This window comes from Uranotaenia lowii, chromosome 2 (genome assembly GCF_029784155.1).
Source record: "Uranotaenia lowii strain MFRU-FL chromosome 2, ASM2978415v1, whole genome shotgun sequence".
Taxonomy (NCBI): Eukaryota; Metazoa; Arthropoda; class Insecta; order Diptera; family Culicidae; genus Uranotaenia; species Uranotaenia lowii.
The window spans coordinates 251,585,566-251,591,565 of NC_073692.1; positions in this window are offsets into that span (position 1 = coordinate 251,585,566).

Sequence of the window (6,000 nt, forward strand, 5' to 3'; positions counted from 1 at the left end):
ACTTACTAATGTCAACGGAAAATGGAACGGAAGCTGGTAAAGGTGGGAAAATCGGCTCCTTGACTAAATTAAGTCTTTCCGCTTGCAACCACGATAGCCACTAGATCGTAGTGCAAAAGTTTTACTTAAATTACTAAAAGTAATACAATTTTAAAGTGGAAAGTGCCTGTTTTTCCAGAGTAGAGCCTTAGTCAAGTGAGTTTCCCACAGCTGTGTCTTAAAACTCATCCTAATGCCTGTTCCGATTTAGGACCCCAAAGTTTCTGACCAAAAAGTTTCTGGTCTCGAGGATTCTGGTCACAGCAAATCTGACCGGATCGACTCGACCTAGTTTGGGTTCACACAAGGCGAACGAACCAGTGAGCCAGATTCCGTTTCTATCCGAAGTTTGCCGGATTCTGCAAATTAGCGTCGACGAAGCATCAATTTGCACGAGGCAAACGAGCTAGTGAGCCTAATTCCCAGGTCCACAAGCGACAGTGCAGACATTGGTTAGCGGAATCCGCTAGTTGGATCCAAACAAGTTGCCGTGTGCCCGAGGCAAAGGATCCAACGAACCAGTAAGCTAATCAGAACCGCCAATGTTCTGAGAGACGTCCTGAAGCCAAGATTCCGAGCAAAAGAAGTTCCGCAGAAGGTCCCGGTATCTACCACGACAACCATAACCGCCAAACTGACTCATCTCGATCTGGTTCCAGAGGGTGTTGTTTGATCCCTTCAAACGGGTTCGTAAGAATTCAATCAACTACCCTCCGGTTCCATTGCATCGAATGGTCAATAGTTGATGACTACGTTTTGAAACAGCATCGAAGCAGTCCCGAGCGCATGGTGAGTGCGCCCCGCACCCGTTACGGCCGGCCGGTTCCAGCAGCAGCAGATTACACACCACACACCCACACTACACGAACGTAAGTTTTTATAATACACAACATTTTGACCAGAGTCCGTAGTGTTTTATTGAATATCCGACCAGTCTCATAAAGCGAGAGCCGACCTTGAGCCTTAGTGGTTCTCAAGCTCTAGCTGGCCCATCAAAAGAGGCGTATGTAGCCCACCCCAGACGGTTGCCGTGGCTTGACCAGCAACTAGGGGTTATTGGTGACCTCCTTCAGAGTGAGCAAGTAATAAATGGCGCCCAACTTAAAAGCAAAACTGGTCTGATTTTCAATATTTGCACTTTTGGAGTGAGATAGGGAAAATTTTCGCAGGGAGATTGAGGAGGGAAAGCTTGCTCAAGGGTTTGGTGGAACACTTTACTTTAACAGTTGCATTTAACTGCATTTTCTTCAATTTTGCAAAGGCGATAATTTGTAATGGTCGCGCGTCTACTAGTGCGCGTACCCGTAAAAAAGTGTTTATTTTTGCAAAAATCAATTTTGTTCTAACCCTTAATAAAGTTCATGGAATGTCAATTCGTAAACAAAGCTTAGAAAAATTGTTCTTGTCATTTACCTGCACATACTTACTTTCGTATTTTTCATCAGTCTCATGATTATTTTCGTAAAAATCTGAAAAGAATTAAATTGGGGTCTTGACTGACAAAAGTAGAAGAGGGGGGAATTTTCTCATCGATAATTTCGCTGATAAAACATCAATAATCATTTTTATTTGGCAAAATACGTTTCGTTGATTCATTTTTATTCTCTGTTTGGCAAAAACATTATTTTATTAAAATGGATTTACAAGAGCAATACAAGAATATGATCGTTTCACATCTAGAAATCGATGAAGTGGAGCACGAGCTCCTTATTCGGAATATTCTTTTTCATTTTGACGATAGTGAATCTACAAAACGCCGGAAGTTAGCAGAAAGGGTAAAAGAAGAAAGGGAATCGGGTTACAATCCCACAGCCTTCGCAAGAACGTGGAGATCTTCATCAGAAGAGCTAGAAACCACCACGGACAGAATCGAACAAATTAAAAAGATTTTACAAAACTCCAGATTAGGCAGGCGTCAAAAGGACAAAATTAAAACGCGGTTAGTTCACTACTCTGTTAGAATGGCCCACTTGTCGAGAGCATTAGATGCTAGAAAACATGCAAAGCAAATCGAGGAAATGGAAAATATTCTCGAGACACTTCTCGACGAGCATTTCTCTGACCAACCAGTAGTAGAAAACTTAACATCAAATCATCCGATTAATCACGACATTTCGCAAGCACTCGATGAAGTTCGCGGAGAAATAGTATCACTTAATGAAACGATTACAGCCTTAAATGAGGACTCTAACGTAGCTGGAACAGCCGCCGCTTCGGTAGTGCGGAAACAAAAAGAAATAGAATCTTCTAGGTCTCGTACAGATGCTATATTGAAAGTGTTAAACGATTACGATCAGGGTAATAATAGAGAAAATATCGAACAATTGATAGGAGTGTTCAAAACCTTCGTTCTGAACACCTCCGAACAGGAGAGGAGAAGCAGGGAAAAAGAAATTGAGTGGGAAGTGAGAAGAAAGAAAGAACTAGAAGAAGAGATTGAAAAGAAGAAAAAGCTAGAGAAAATATTGGGTCGAGTAGATTCTAAAATCAAAAAAGAATTTACAACAAAAAGCAATCGTTTGATAACTGATAGTGTTCAAACGCAAACATCTGATGATATCAGCTTATCAGATAGCAAATATGAATCTAGCAAACATTCGCGTCAACCCAAAAGAGATTTCACAGCTATGAAACAATCACATTCACGCAATCACGAGTAAAAATTGAAAAGAAATAGAAATGATAAACACAGCAAAAGCAGATCAGAAAGATATAAAAAAGTTATAAGTAAAAATTTCACTTCAACATCTTCTGAGTTCGATTTCAGTTCTGCATCCGAAACGATGCCTCGCAAGTCTAAACCTGAACTGAAGAAGTATTCTAAATTGCAAGGTTTCAGAAAATCTAAGAGAGATGCTTCTAGAAGTTCAACTTCAACCCACTCAAGTTCGGATTTTAATTCCATCTCATCCGACACGAGCTCGGAAAGCTCGTCGGATTTCGTGAGATATAGAAATCGTCGCGAAAAAGAAAAACGTAAAGAAAGAGCAGAGAAAGAAAAGCGTAGAAGGAAAGAAGAGAAGGAAAAGCGAGGAAGAGTAAAAAGAATACCCGTATCAGAGTGGAGGCTTCGATACGAGGGGAAGGACGGAGGGAGAAAATTAGCAGAGTTTTTAAAGGAAATAAATATGCGCATGAGAGCTGAAGAAATTTCAGAAAAAGAAATGTTCCGATCAGCGATACACCTTTTTAGTGGTCGTGCAAAAGATTGGTTCATTGATGGAGTAGAAAACAGGGATTTTAGGAATTGGTCTGAGCTTCTAAAAGAACTGAGAAAAGAATTTTTGCCTCCAGATAATGACTTTCAACTGGAAGTTCAAGCCACCAATAGGCGACATGCTCGAAACGAAAAATTTATAGACTTTTACCATGACTTACAGAAAATTTTCCAATCTATGACAAAACAACTCTCGGAAAAGAAAAAGTTTAAGATAGTCTGGCGCAATTTGCGCCACGACTACAAAAACGCCTTAACAGGGAAAAATCTAAATTCGTTAACAAAACTTCGGAAATACGGTCGTATCATAGACGCGAATAATTGGAGTATGTATCAGAAAACTCCCGTGAACTATTCTCGAGCTAGAATCAACCAAGTATTAGAGGTTCAAGTAAGCAATCAGCAAGATTTTAGAAAAGATAATTATACAAAAGTTTTCAAAAACCGCAATAGAGAATCGATTAAAGAAAATGGGAAAAGCGCGAGGAAAGGGGAAGAGGAAAAACAGGGAGTAAAGGTGAAGGAAAAGAAGGAGGAAAATCCTCTAGTGAACTTGCAAGGAACTGCTAAGAGTACACTTCAAGTTTTGGTTGATCAATACAAGCGCCCTCCGATTGGAATTTGTTACAACTGTCGGACTGAAGGTCATCACTATATAGAGTGTCCTAAAAACCGTCGAAAGTTCTGTAGATTATGCGGTTTTGCAGATGTTCTTACTAGCTCTTGTCCGTATTGTCAAAAAAACACGCAGGAGTCAGACTGAGAAGGCAGTCTGATCTAACCAGCAAATCAAATCCTTCGTCGAATTCCTTAAATGCACGACTAAACTCTTTCGGGTATGAATTGGTGAATGAAACCGATTACGATGATGATCCTGTAGTAGAAGAAATTTTTATCCAGCTGCAAGGTGATGGGAGACCGTTCGCTAAAGTGAACGTTCTTGGCACAGAACTAATAGGCCTGCTTGATAGCGGTGCTCAACGTTCGTTGTTGGGGGGAGGCTGCGAGCAACTGATTAGAGATTTGAACCTTAAGCTGTTTCCAACAAAGGTCACAGTTAAAGCGGCAAATGGGAGCACGATTCCAGCTAAAGGTTTCGTATATTTACCGATCACTTTTAACAATAAAACCAAGATTCTCCCAACCTTTGTAATACCCGAACTCAACCGAAAACTCATACTAGGATTTGAAGACTTTTGGCGCGCATTCGATATTAAACCCACTATAACGACAAATAATTCGAGCGTCGACGTCGGTAGCATGAGCTACGCCGAAGATACGACGCCGCTCTCAGAGGGAAAGTGGGAGTTAAATGATGAGCAGGAGCAAAAGCTCGAACAAGTTAAACAACTTTTCAAAGTTGCTATAGATGGTGAGATACTAGGTGAGACCCATTTAACTTCGCATAAAATCGAAATAAAGGAGGAGTACCATGCGTCTCCACCAATTCGAATAAATCCATATCCTACATCGCCTGCGATGCAAGCAAAAATTAATAAAGAAATTGACAAACTTTTAGAGCAAGGAGTAATTGAGAAAAGTAAAAGTGAATGGTCTTTAAGCACGGTACCAGTAATCAAACCTACTGGGGAGGTGCGTTTATGTTTGGACGCGAGGCGTCTGAACGAACGTACGCGTCTGGACGCCTACCCTCTACCGCACCAAGACCGTATACTCAGCAGGCTGGGAGCAAGTAAATTTATGTCAACTATTGATTTATCTAAAGCTTTTTTTCAGATCCCACTTGACCCAGCCTCGCGCAAGTATACGGCCTTTGCTGTGCTGGGGAGAGGGCAGTTTTGCTTCCGACGTGTAACAATGGGCCTCAAGAATTCGAGCGCCGCTTTGGCAAGATTAATGGATGAGATACTTGGGTTCGGTGAGTTGGAACCAAATGTGTTTGTTTACCTCGACGACATCGTCGTGGTGAACAACACTTTTGAGGACCATCTCTCCACCCTGCGAGAAGTCGCAAATAGATTAACTGCTGCAAACCTATCGATAAATATTCAGAAATCTAAATTTTGTGTCAGAGAGCTTCCATATCTTGGATATATACTCTCCGCTGAAGGATTTAAACCAAATCCGGAGAGAATCGAACCAATTTTGAATTTCGAAAAGCCTACATCGATCAGAGCATTACGTCGTTTTATTGGGATGGCGAATTATTATAGGCGCTTCATCCCACAATTCAGTGAGATGAGCGCCCCGCTGACCAACTTACTTAGAAAGAAACCGAAAACTTTACCGTGGAACGAGGAAGCAACAAAAGCTTTCTTGCAGATCAAGGAAAGCTTGATCTCAGCACCGATATTGAGCAATCCGAATTTCGCATTGCCTTTTCAGATTCAATCCGATGCGAGCGATAGCGCAATCGCCGCAGTTTTAACGCAGCAATATGAAGATGGAGAAAGGGTAATTGCATATTACTCGCAAAAACTGAGCCCGGCTCAGAAATCGTATGCTGCAACGGAAAAAGAAGGCCTTGCAGTTTTGTCGGCGATTGAACGTTTTAGACCCTACATTGAGGGGACGCATTTCGTGGTAATCACGGATGCGTCGGCGTTGACATACATAATGAAGGGTCGCTGGAGAACGTCTTCCCGTCTGAGCCGATGGAGCATTGAGCTCCAGGCGTATGATATGGAAATACGCCATCGGCGGGGTAAGGATAACATCATACCCGATGCGCTCTCTCGTGCAGTAGAAACTGTCGATGTTTCTGACATTCAAGATGAATGGTA